Source organism: Rhinoderma darwinii, chromosome 8 (genome assembly GCF_050947455.1).
Source record: "Rhinoderma darwinii isolate aRhiDar2 chromosome 8, aRhiDar2.hap1, whole genome shotgun sequence".
NCBI lineage: Eukaryota > Metazoa > Chordata > Amphibia > Anura > Rhinodermatidae > Rhinoderma > Rhinoderma darwinii.
Genome location: NC_134694.1, coordinates 8187719 through 8202155, shown reverse-complemented (window position 1 = coordinate 8202155; position 14437 = coordinate 8187719). Strand labels below are relative to the sequence as shown.

At 44.6% G+C, this 14437-nt stretch overlaps 1 long non-coding RNA gene across 1 annotated transcript; it reads left to right on the top strand.

The window, feature by feature from the left end:
* Nucleotides 1-1301: 1301 nt before the first annotated feature.
* Nucleotides 1302-3095, top strand: LOC142658574 (uncharacterized). Its single transcript, XR_012850126.1, has 2 exons — nucleotides 1302-1400; nucleotides 2211-3095. It is a non-coding gene; the product is annotated as an uncharacterized LOC142658574 (long non-coding RNA).
* The last annotated feature ends 11342 nt before the right edge of the window (nucleotides 3096-14437 follow it).

Genomic DNA, 14437 nt, shown 5'->3' with positions numbered 1-14437 from the left:
TCCACCCACCCCTCCCAACCCACTCCCCCCACCCCACCCCACCCACCCACCACCACCCCACCCACCCCTCCCACCCCCTCCCCTACCCACCCCCTCCCCACCCTCCACCCACCACACCACCCCACCACCCCCACCCACCCACCCACCCCACCCTCCCAACCCTCCCTCCCCACCACCCCACCCCTCCCCACCACCCCTCCCCACCCACCCACCACCCCACCCACCCTCACTCTCCCACCCCTCCCACCACTCCCCCACCCAACCTCACCACCTCCCTCCCACCTCCACCCACCCCACCCACCCCCCCCACCCCCCCCTCCACCCACCCACTCTCACACCTATCCCACCCCACCCCACCCAACCCCACCCCACCACCTCCCCCACCCTCCCAAACCCCCCCCACCCACCACCCCCACCCCACCTACCCCCCACCCCACCAATCCCACCCACCACCCACCCCTCCAACCCACCCAACCCCTCCCCTCCATACACACCCCTACCAACCCACCCTCCCCCATCCCACACATACATCCCTCCCCATCCATCCCACCACCCCACCACATCCACCTACACCCACCCCACCCCCCATCCCACCCTCCCTCCCTACCCATCACTACCACCCCACCCCTACCCCCCACCCCACCCACCCTACCCACCTCCCCTCCCTACCACCCCACCCCAACCACTCACAACCTCCCAACCCCCCCCCAACCCTACCACCCCACACTCCCCACCCATCTATACAACCCTCCCACCCACCACCCTCCCATACCTCCCATATCTCCCGCCCCACTCCTACCCCCCACCCTACACACCTACCGCCCATACACATTACCTCCCATACATACATATATACCGCCCATACATATATACCTCCCATACATACATACCTCTCATACATACATATATATACCGCCCATACATACATACATACCTCCCATACATACATACCTCCCTTACATATACACCTCCCAAACATACATATATACCTCCCATACATATATACACCTCCCATACATATATACACCTCCCATACATACATACCTCCCATACATACCTCCCATACATACATACCTCACATACATACATACATACATACACACACATACCTCCCATCCATCCATACCCCCTCCTATATATACATATTATAAACACTTCCCGTCATGCGCTTACTTCCGGTCAGTCAGCAGTAGAGACGCTCCAGCAGCGTAGCACTTTCCTCCCGCTTTTTTTTCTGACCCGACTGCTGTATGTAATGCTGACTGCCATCTACTGGTGAGAGGTGAACATGTCATGTAATGTTCATCTTTTACCAGCAGATGGCGGTCAGCATTACATAACACTGACTACAGCTACAGGAGACGGAGGAGGAGAGCCGCGGCAGGAGCCGGGAGGACACGGTGAGGTGTGACCCCAAGAACCCCCTCCTTGTGTAGACCCCTGAAGTATACAATGCTCAGTATCTGTCCTGTATTATTACATATCAATATGTTCTCAGCATTATCTGCTGCTCAAGACAAACGCTGGAGCCATTAATCAATGCTAAGGGGGAGGCTACTGGGGTGGGCACTTGCTAGACTTGGGACCGCCCACAGGGCACTTGTGACCTCATTTGCATATGCAAACAAAGTAAATTTTCTCAGAAATGCTAAGTCTATCTGCGGCCACAAGGGTATTTTTGAACACACGTCCCGTCCCCGGCATTGTTATCATGTTAGTAGCCATAAAGGACCTGACAGACTCCCTTTAACCCTTTCTTGCTCTGGGCCGTAATAGTACGTCATAGCGTTCAGTTAATACAAGCTGCCGTACTATTACAACGCTGTAAATGGCGCGGGTGTCAGCAGCAATATACAGCCGCCTCCCCACTCTTACGGCGAGGATAGAAGATACGGTAAATCCCTGGCGTGTAACCCCTTAGATGCCATAGTCAATGCTGACTGCGGTATTTAAGTAGTTAGACGCAGTGAGGGGGCTCCCTCTGTCATCTGCAATCTGAAGAAGAACCCCTGATCAAGTGCTCAACTCCCCTGCAGTGCCCCCACAGGTGAAATGAAGCATTACATAGTATCCACTGAAATCAATAGGGTTTTCTGTGTTATACACGGATGAGCCGGGTTGTCACGCAAATTTCCGGATGAAGGATCGGAGAAATCACTGTTTGTCCGTCCTTTGGTGTCTTTATGTCTCTCCCATCATTCTCTCCGCAGGTTATATGTCTGGAAGAAGATAATACCAGATTGACCGTACGTTGGGTGGACGATGGCTTTAATACAATCCAAGATTCTGCTCATCCAAGATAACGAGGAAGATGTGACCTCCCCCCGTCTCCTCACTAATGTGACAGCGACATGTCATGGCCTCGGCCCGAGCGGCAGGGTGGCGGTGGTGACGGCGGTCATTGTGGTCATCATGTTCATGGTGATGTTGCTTTTTTGGAACTACAAGTGCATTGTGATGGATCATCTTTGCCAGGGAATTGATGAATTGAAGACCCCAATATTTACAGATGACTAGAGATTGTAAACCACGGACGGAATGATGGTAGCGTATTTTCATCCTGCCGTGTGACATCCGCCGCTCTAAAGCTGGGCAGCAATTGTGTGGCCGGCCCTGACTCCCTCCATAAACATGCTTGCTTTAGCCGAGCACATGCACAGTATTTCCATAAGAGGTGGAGATAAGCGGCTAATCGGAACCATTGATGCCGCTTATCTCATGATTAACAAAATCCAACCTGCCTGATCCTTGTTTCCCCAATGAACTGTCCCCAAAGAAAATCTTAAACTATGCGTCGTTTTCTTCTCCATTCACACCCAAAGTGCATTTAAAAATTCTGCTAGTTCCTTCCTGTTTGAAGAAGTGACCTATCCGCTGTGAAATTGTCAACTGAGCTCCCACAATGCACTGCTCTCCGGTACCAGAAAACCAGCAGCATTCTCAATTTAGCTTTCGGCCTGAAAAGAGAATAAAACTTTAAAGGGTAAAGCCAAGACTTTCTGTGTAGATAGTAAAAAAGTGAAATGTATCATGGGAGTGTGGGGGAAGGGACGTGTTTATATCTTTTTTTTATTCTATTAAACTTTTAAATTATCCGATGTCTCAGCAATTTGTCTTTTTTTTGTTTCGTTTTTTTGCCGTCCAATAACTCAAAATGTGCATGGGAGACGAGCAGCTGCCAGACACCTCTGGCGCCGCCTATCTCTAGAGCAATCAAAAGGACTGGACAGGTAAAACCCCACCCCTGCAGTCTATGTTCCCCATTTTCTCAGCCCCAGGACTCAGACATGTTGGACCAGTAGTTTGACCAAAATGTGCATAGGAGAAGAGCAGCTGCCAGACACCTCTGGCGCCGCTTATCTCTGGGGAAAAGAAAAGGGGACCTGTCCACTCAATGTTTGTTTTGATGGTAGCTCTTGGCGGTGGTAGTCAGGCCTGATTGTTAGATGAATGTTTCTTCTACTAATTTGAGCAGTCCCATAAAAAATACAGAACTGTGATGTCATGTGACATGACATGGCGACTGTCGAGTGACATCATGTGGCTGCTATCACCTTGATTCCATTATGTGACTGTGGCCGTGTGGTTTTTATTGGGGTTGGAGCTTTCGCTATTCAAATCAAATAGTGTGTGTGCGGGGGTGACGGAGGGGCCCTCCCTTCTTTCTAATTGCTTGGATGCCACAGTCGCTATTGACCGCGGCATCTGAGTGGTTAACCGACCCAGATCAGGGTTATCTGACGGAGTTAAAATAAAAAATTCTGCCTACCTTCAGCCTCCACTAGGGGGAGCTCGAGAGTATGCCGCATTCTATTTTATTCTGCAGTAAGCTCCTGGGCTCCCCCTAGTGGTGGCTGCAGGCAGACAGAATTTTATAATTGAACTCTATGTCTATGCAGGAGATTTGGAGCTGTGTATCAGAAAAAGGAGTGGAGCGTAGATGGAGTTATTAACACAAGGGAGACCGACCTGCAGTCACCCGTAAGTCCCATTCGCGCGTTGCTGTATACGTGATGGAGGTTTATTTACCACATGTCTTCTTACCACTGGTGCCCAGCGCAGAAAACACCAGATGGTGTATTGATCAGGTAATGGAGCTGACTGGAATCCCTATGGTGACGGCAGAAACGGGAAATTCCTTGGTGGAAATTGACGCCACTTGTTATCGAAGCCGCCTCGCTATAGTAAATATAATAAAGTGAAGCTTCAGCTTGGAGCCATCAGTAATATCCTAAAAAATAATACACCCTCAGGTCCTCCTTTACCCAAATCACATGACATTTTAAGTCCTGATCCACCCGGGAATGAGAAAAAAATTGCATAGAACACCTTCTTGGATAAATTGAAATAAGCTCCACCCCCTCTTGGGTCTCATACATCAGCCAAGCTAAATAAGTAAAGCTGCAGTGTAAAGTATTGGGGAAAAATTATTATCATCATCCTCAACAACAACATTTAGTAATCCACTCTATTTATATTATATGGGAGGGGGGGGGGGGGGGGTTAAGTGTTCAGTACCCGTTGAAAGAAGGTTCTACACTGCCCTCTGCTGGCAAGATATATTACTGCAGGAACATTTTTTGTATCGTTTCCTTGGTTATTTTTGAATTTGTAGGTCAATAACAAACAATAGGAATTATGTTTGAGGTTATTTGTGCAGTTCAACATTTGCCGCTACCAATGAGATAATTTCTGATTGTCCAAATGACCGTAAGTGCCTTGATAATAAGATATTTTATCATATAAAATATTGAATTCATTGATTTCATATTTGTGTTAAATCTAATTCCATGCAATACTGCATTCCCCAATCCAGCTCTGTTCATCCTGAACTTCCTGGTCCATGAATAGAATGACAATGTCAGTGAAGACTGACACTTGTACAGCAAAAGTGAGGCCAGGGTGGGGAATGTAGTTATTCATAATAATATAGAATTGTAAGCCAGTCAGGGTCTGTGTAAAGCTGGATGATAACCCCCTTGTGTAGCGCTGCAATTGGTGGTTGCCCTATCTACTGCTACCAAGATAACGCTTCCACTTGTTAACATTGCATTTCTCAATTTAAAGGGATTCATAAATAAAACCGGCCGTTCTATGGTCCGCGCACCTCGGGGCGGGAAGTAATGGGTTACGATCGGAATAAGTCACAGTCAGTATCTCATTGCAACTATTTTCACACGTGCATGGAAGGTTTAGAAGCAAACATGTCAAATTCTCCCACCGCGCTGAGCTGGACGGGGTTCAGCAGGGAAGGTATTTAGGACAGGCATATCATACAGGGCTGGACGCGGAGGCCAAGTGAGGACAGCGCAACCCTGGTACACTTTATGGTGGACATTAACCCCTTCACTATTGCAAAGGCCTGATGAGTGCTGGCTACCGAAGGATGGGTTGAGGCGGGGTCAGCAAAGTGCCTTTTGTGGGGTCCTCACACTATTGAGCTGCCTCAGCTACTGACATGGAGGGACCACTGTGGTCACTGGTGATTATCTCAGGTTCAGTCCATTATTAGAGATCGTTTTCTGTGGGTCACTAATAAAAGAAGCTGCATCTGCTACTTCCTTCTGACATCCGGATGATGTTAACTTGGACAAAACATTTTCTTTTCTTGCTAGAAAGCGCCCAAGTAATAGTACCATACAGTGCCCAAGTACTAGTACCATGGAGTGCCCAAATAATAGCACTGTACCTTACCTAAATTATAGTACTATATAGTACCCAAAAACATCACATATAGTACCAAAATACTAGTATTATGCAGCGCCAAAATAACAGTACCATACAGTGCCCAAATAATAGTGCCATAAAGCACCAAAATAACAGCACCATAGAGTGCCCAAATAATAGTGACATACAGCACCAAAATAACAGTACCATACAGTGCCCAAATAATAGTGCCATAAAGCGCCAAAATAACGGTACCATACAGTGCCCAAATAATAGTGCCATAAAGCGCCAAAATAACAGTACCATACAGTGCCCAAATAATAGTGCCACAAAGCGCCAAAATAACAGTACCATACAGTGCCCAAATAATAGTGCCATAAAGCGCCAAAATAATGGTACCATACAGTGCCAAAATAATAGTGCCATCAAGCGCCAAAATAACAGTACCATACAGTGCCCAAATAATAGTGCCATAAAGCGCCAAAATAACGGTACCATACAGTGCCCAAATAATAGTGCCATAAAGCGCCAAAATAACGGTACCATACAGTGCCAAAATAATAGTGCCATCAAGCGCCAAAATAACAGTACCATACAGTGCCCAAATAATAGTGCCATAAAGCGCCAAAATAACGGTACCATACAGTGCCCAAATAATAGTGCCATAAAGCGCCAAAATAACGGTACCATACAGTGCCCAAATAATTGTGCCATAAAGCACCAAAATAACAGCACCATAGAGTGCCCAAATAATATCATACAGCGCAAAAATAACAGTAACATAGTGTCCAAATAATAGTGCTGTACAATACAAAAATAACAGTATCATACATATCCCACATACCAGTACCATACAGTGCCCAAATAATATTAGCATACAGTGACCAAATAATAGTGCCATACACTACCTAAATAATATTCCCATACAGTGCCCAAATAACACCATACATTACCTAAAATATAGTCCTCTGCAGTGCCCAAATAACATCACCATACAGTACCCAATTACCAGTGCAATACAGCGCAAAAATAACAGTACCATATAGTGCCCAAATAATATCATACAGCGCCAAAATAACAGTATCATATAAGGCCCAAATAATAGTGTCATACATTACCAAATAATAGTACTATAAAGCGGCCAAATACCATACAGTGCTAAGTAACAGTAGCGTACAGTGCCTAAATAATAGTACTAGACAGTGGCCATGTAACATCACCATACAGCGCCAGAATAACGGTACTATACCCTAATATGAGCACACAGTGGCCAAATAATAGTAAATTACAATGCCCAAATACAAATACCATGCATTGTCTCAATAATAGTTCTATACTGTGGGCAAAACTGACACATTAGGGGCGAACTACACGTACTGGCTGCATGCTACATGTAAGAGCTCCTCCTATAATCTGGTCCTGTCTATGATGTATGTACCCCTCTGCCATCTTTATAGCTGCCATCTTGAAATCTTTAATATAGCTAAGGTCTTGTTTTTTTTTTATCTTGTGACTCATTCTGCTAAATTACCATTTTGTAAAGGACAAAAACAGGAAAAACAATGTCAACAGCTCTGCAGCCGTGTAACCATAATTTGACCACTAGGTGGCAGTATTATAACAGAAGTCTATATATCATTCAGCATCACCTAGGTGTTTTTAATAGCAAGGGGTTTGTATTTTGGGGAAATTCTAACAACTTTTGAGCCCTAAGATAAAATAAGGCAAAACCATCTAGAAATAACCGGATATTTGGCCATTGACTGGGCGCCAAAATCTGCATTTTCCTGCAAAAATCAGATTTGTGGAAGGTTATGCATTGTGCCAACATGGCAGCCTATATATTCATCCACAAAAAGGACCCACAAAATGAGGAAATTCTACCATGAACACTATTTTCTGCATTTATTTCAATGCCCTTGTATTGTGGGCCGTCCTGGAAATTGGGTGACATGAATCAAGAGGTTTGGCTTTTCCACTTATCACTGCGGCCCCTTCAGTAGTGGAGTGGGGGGGGGGGGTGCCACAGCTCCGAAAACCATTATTATTATATAATCATGGCAGAAGAATTTAGATGGAGTTTCCCTTTAAAGAGAAATGTCACAGTACAAGTCTGCCCCCTAATGGACAAATGTTAAATAACACATTTTTAGAACTTGAGGATACACTACAATTCCAATCATTTGCATAATTACTGGAAATTCTGGATTATCTAAATGTATAAATGAACACAAATTCTATGTATTCTCTCGCTCCTTTGATTCTCAGTGACATACATTTTTACCTTCACCCGCAATTTAGAAGCAACAGCTCAGCCCCAACCAGTCGCTGACCCTGTGCCACCAAGTAGTAGCAATCCAGGTATTTTCCTGCTAATCTGGCATTCGAACTGTTTTCCTCCTGCTGGACTACTGAATATTTTTATGTCTGGACGATGCTACTAACAGGTTAATAGATTTTTCCCACAGATGTCTCGCACCACCCCCCCCCCCTCCATCAATCCGCTGTCAGATGTAACAGGTTGTTGTGAGGGCTGCCCCCGTATCACCTTGGATGGGGCGTCAGTCCTGTCAGGCTGTCTGACTCTAATGCCAATGTCAACTCCGGTCTGAAGGCGAAAGTACGGAGGGATGATTCAAAGAAGCCTGACACTGTAACACAACCCCCCACCTACGTCATGACATAGACCTTTACGGAGTTGGGGTCCTGGAATGAGAGCCTGAGGCCTCCAGCGCCAAGACTGCAGAGAGAAAAGTGTCGATCACCTGACCCGAGTTAAGATGAGATTACACTTGACCATGTTTCGTGATGCCAACAAGGTGATGGGATTTGCTTGAAATGTGCGCTACAAGTCTCAAGGTAATTATATCATATATGCAGGCGGATTGCATAATAATGTGTTAAAAGTAGCAGTTTGGAAAAACATCTTTAGTAAAAACCACATTTACATTCTATATAACCTTAATCAGGGGTGTAAACTAAGAGGGCGGGGCCTCAGGAAGTACCACCCATGAGCAAGGTAAGCATGTCACAGAAGGCAATTCCCCCTGCTAGGGGCTAAGGGGAAAAGGTAGGAGCACTGTCAAAAGGAAACCTTTAAATACAATGTTGTCTTGCAGGAATGGTGAGGAGCGGAGGCTTTGGAGGTGGGGCTATGGTATTCAGGGGTGGGACTTGAGAATTTAAACAACTTGCAAAGGCTGCGCAAGAGATGGCATAATAACAAACAAAAAAAGGAACAATTTTAACCTTGTCCTGCTCCCACAGCTCAGAGTTTGTTGCAATATCTCAGTGTAGGTAAGAGCCGTCAGTCTGGAGTCGAGGGCAGAAAATAGATTTCTACTGCTGCTGTGTTTGTCTACTAGAAAGTTGTCTACACTGATACACAAACCGGGTCTGTGGGTGCAGGATCAGGTTAGGATAGCTTTTTAGTTTCTAAATGTAACTAAGACGGTTTCCATTTACTGACAGCAAGCAGAGATGTTGAAATTGGTGAGGCATTGAAACGCAAAATAAGCTACAAAGTTGCACCACTATCTTAGTAGTATGATTAATTAAAACTGGAGGGAACGTAACCATTTAAATTTATATCTAGAAGGCTACGTAAAGCAATAACTATGTTCATCCTGATCTTCCTGGTACCTGTTGGAGCAGCAGTGAAGACTGACAGTCATACATGCAGTGCACCAGGAGGGAGGGTATGGGTTGGTAATGTATAGCTTTCCAGACTCTGGGTTACAACCTTGTGGGCACTTTGACCAAGTACAATAAGTCGCCGATTAGTAAGTAATAAAAAGTTAAAATCTTAAAAGTTAAAAAGTTAAGTCTGTCATTTTCTCACAAAAAAATACTATTTCCCAAAAGCCACCTTAAAAAAAAGAAACCATGAGATTCACGGCCATAATTACCCCCTCACCACTAGAGCAATGCTATGGGGTGGGGGCCGGGGGTCTTGATTGTCGCTATGAGATCATATATCACTATAATAGGGACAAATGAGGTTTCGGGAGATGAGATAAATGATAACCTTTACCTTCCGCAGAAACCAACACAGCAGGGTCAATAGGAGCCGAGATCATTTGACTGGGAACAATTAGACGCCACTTAACACACATTGTTGTCACCAACAGTTACAGGCCCAATAATTGCCCCCTGTCCTGCTATGTGCGCCCTTCACATTCTGCCCATTGTCAGGACAAAGTTATGGCATTCTCGCAAGAGGCGATAGAACGTGGTCAAATGTCCCATACCTGAGGGTTGCCCGGCAGCGCTGTGTGTGAAATCTCCATCGAGGGACGGTTAATTAGTGCTGAAAGATCACGAGGCCTCCGCAAATATCCCCCGTGTTTTAGCTCCGCGTTGACAGGGCCGTATTGTGTTGAGATATTGACCTTCAAAGAGGCACAATGGCGGATGGCAAATGGCGCGGTTTAGCTGGGTCGTAGTAAAAAGACTTGGCAAGGCCGGGTTCACACAGGGACGTCAAGAATGACTGAGAAATAGATGAGATATTGTTAAACGTGAATTGAGGGGTGAATATGAGGCATTTTATTTTTTTTAAAGGGCACCCCATCTCCCAAAAAAATAAAATGCGTTTTCCAGTGTACACAATCCTTCTTTCTTAGAAGGGTTCCCTGACAATAACCCCCAGCAATCTGCTGTCATCTGTGGAGAAACATGGCAGCAACTCTTTAATAAAGCTTCAGTGCCCCCACAGGTGAAATGAAGAATTACACAGTTTTTATTAAAACCAATGGGTTTTCAACTGTGTATTATATGGACGTGTTGGGTCCTCCGGAGAGAGAGACACTCTTTATAGCCACTGATTGCTCTGACTAACAAATGAGGGTCCTGAATGGGGGACCCTCCTCTATTAACTCAGAATGCCCTAAAATAATTGATCTACTGCTGCGGTAACGGTCCTCCGGCACGGCATGGGGTTTAGAGGATGAGCGAATGTCTGACCAATTCAAGTATCTATGGCCAGATTAAAGGAACAGCCTAGGAAAAACTGATAGTGTTTATGCCTAGTGAAGGACCCGTTCAGACCCTTGCACTAGGCATAACACAGTGTCCCAGTCTTGCATTGAGTGTCTCTATTATGACATATTGAAGTTATGGAGGGGGACTGCTGCTCCGGAGGACTGCTGGTGTCTGCAAAGGGCACCAGTGTAATGCTATACTTTCCCAGCACCATAGTTGTAAATAAAGTGAGTCCTTACCAACACCAAGTAGTCCCCCCAGAAATAACAGCTGACTGGGTGGAGGTGGTCTCATCAGCAACATCAGCTAGGAACATCGGGACCTTTAATGCTTAATGATCATTCACACTCAATGAACAGTTTTTGTCCACCTTTTTGCTCACGCATTCAGAGGTAGTCCACATTAACTTTCAATGAACAGAGGTTGTCCTTCTCAACGCTCAATGATCAGAGGTAGTCCTCCTTAACGCGCAATGATCAGAGGTAGTCCACCTTAACGCTCAATGAACAGAGGTAGTCCTCCTTAACACGCAATGATCAGAGGTAGTCCTCCTTAACGCGCAATGATCAGAGGTAGTCCTCCTTAACGCTCAATGAACAGAGGTAGTCCACCTTAACGCTCAATAATCAGAAGTAGTCCACCTTATCGCTCAGTAATCAGAAGTAGTCCACCTTAATGCTCAATAATCAGAGGTAGTCCATCTTAACGCTCAATGATCAGAGGTAGTCCACATTAAAGCTCAATGATCAGAGGTTGTCCACCTCAACGCGCAATGATCAGAGGTAGTCCACCTTAACTCTCAATGAACAGAGGTAGTCCCCCTTAACGCTCAATAATCAGTGGTAGTCCACCTTAACGCTCAATAATCAGAAGTAGTCCACCTTAACGCTCAATAATCAGAGGTAGTCCACCTTAACGCTCAATGATCAGAGGTAGTCCACCTTGACACTCAATGAACAGATTTTGTCCACCTTTTTGCTCAAGCATTCAGAGGTTGTCCACCTTAACGTTCTTTTTTTTTTTTTTTTTTTATAAATTCTTTTATTTTTGATTTTGCACCATAAAGATAACAGACAATCAGACAAAAATCATCAGAATACACTCAAATGTGCTATTGACATCGGCCTAAGGCCCGTTACATACATTGCATAAATTCAGTAAGAGAAAAAATAAGTGCAACATCTCTCAGAGTGGTTTTGGAAGGCATGCAGCTATGCACCCTGAACCCGCAGTGATGCATAAGACTCCATTGCAAAACACCTTAACGTTCAACGAACAGAGGTAGTCCACCTTAACGCGTAATGATCAGAGGTAGTCCACCTTAACATTAAGTGATCAGAGGTAGTCTACATTAACGCTCAATGATCAGAGGTAGTCCACCTTAACGCTCAATGATCAGAGGTAGTCCACCTTAACGCTCAATGATCAGAGGTAGTTCACCTTAACATTCAATGATCAGAGGTAGTCCACCTTAATGCTCAATGATCAGAGGTAGTCCACCTTAACATTCAATGATCAGAGGTAGTCCACCTTAACTCTCAATAATCAGAGGTAGTTCACCTTAACTCTCAATAATCAGAGGTAGTCCACCTTAACGCTCAATAATCAGAGGTAGTCCACCTTAATGCTCAATAATCAGAGGTAGTCCACCTTAACGCTCAATAATCAGAGGTAGTCCAACTTAACGCTCAATGAACAGAGGTAGTCCACCTTAATGTTCAATGAACAGAGGTTGTCCACCTTAACCCTCCAATGATCAAAGGTAGTCCACCTTGACGCTCAATGAACAGATTTTGTCCACCTTTTTGCTCAATCATTCAAAGGTTGTCCACCTTAACATTCAACCAACAGAGATAGTCCACCTTAACGTGCAATGATCAGATGTAGTTCACCTTAACGCTCAATAATCAGAGGTAGTCCACCTTAACATTCAATGATCAGAGGTAGTCCACCTTAAAGCTCAATAATCAGAGGTAATCCACCTGAACGCTTAATGATCAGAGGTAGTCCACCATAACATTCAATGATCAGATGTAGTCCACCTTAAAGCTCAATAATCAGAGGTATTCCACCTTAACGCTCAATGATCAGAGGTAGTCCACCTTAACATTCAATGATCAGAGGTAGTCCACCTTAACGCTCAATGATCAGAGGTAGTCCACCTTAACGCTCAATGATCAGAGGTAGTCCACCTTAAAGTTCAATGATAAGAGGTAGTCCACCTTAACATTCAATGATCAGAGGTAGTCCACCTTAACGCTCAATGATCAGAGGTAGTCCACCTTAACGCTCAAGCATTCGGAGGCCCAAAAGTTGATGAGGGGAAATTTCCAGTTGGCCAGACATCACATATTTCCTCTCTTCCTGTGAGGTTTTCAGGTTCGTCTTCTGAAGAATTGGACATCTGTTTATTTTGCAAACATCTTAAACCCTACTACAACTTTAACGTCTTTTCCTCTATTCCTACGCCAGTTAGATGATTAATTCCTACGCTGCCTTCCTAGGCCATGGTTACAAACACCACATTAGTCTGTACCTAACGGATATCTTTTCATTTACCATATATTTAAGGGGTTACTATACTATATGGTAATAATACCTAAAGGCTAAAGTTGGGGTGTGGCGCAACATTGTAAGATTCCTCCATGCCAGAGCCCCAATAAGTTTCAGCCACTGCCCCTACAAATACCAGAAACAGTATCCCCAAAAATGCCAGGCAAAGAGTATCTATCATAGCGGTGAGAAAGGGGCTGGTACTGAATTGCCTCTTCTGCTGCCTCACTGTCATAGCATTTGCCTGCTGCCACCACTAGGGGCATTCTGATCAGGTCTAACACATGCTGTATAACTACTACCTATGCAGTGAGCTCCCCCTAGTGGTGATGCAGACATGCAAAATTTAATCAATTAACCCTATGGTTGTTTGAGAGGAACAATTGGTTGTAGAGCTCCATGTGTGAAAAATAAACCTCAGACCCTTATAAACAAATATTATAAAATGATTGCGGACATTACTTTTTTTTAAAGGTGCAGTACATTTGGCAGATCTCTTAGTAGGAGGTGGGACACATTCAGAGCTTCCCTATGGGGCCCTATGATTTTTGAGTATGCCCGTGCACAGTATCCCCAATAAGTGCAGTCGGTTCTGCAATACCCACATAGGAACACATTTAGGATCTAGGTTCATGATAGATTGTCCCAATTGTAGCCTATAGGGCACTATTACCAGACAGTATAGTGTAGGACCCTTTACAGAATAGACCATGGAAGGGAGAGAACTGAGCGAGTAATGTGCATCATGCAGACCCTTGCTTTCTCATTTCAATAACTACATTAGGGTCAATCCTAAAGCCTGGGGGTCCAATCTCCTGCTGTTTCTGGTTTGTTGAGTACATGACTCCTGTATATCTATGTATCTATGTAGTGGCTGTAGTGTTTGTGACTAAGAGAGTGCTGAGTGATAAATTCAACTACTGCAAAGACCAAAACATGAAAATATCATCGCCCACTCATATATCCAGTAGATGACAGAAGACGGCTCGTATCACAAGACAGGTATAATCATCCGCTCATAGACCCTGCTCTAATACAATGCACATGACATAGCAGGTCTAAACATTAACAGATGTATCAAGAGATGGAGAAACGCCACCGATCATCACCCTGAATGTAATAAGCGATATAATATTCAATAATCTTTTCCATAAGAGGCAGTATTATAGTAGTTATATTCTTGTATATAGGAGCAGTATTATAGTAGTTATATTCTTGTATATAGGGGGCAGTA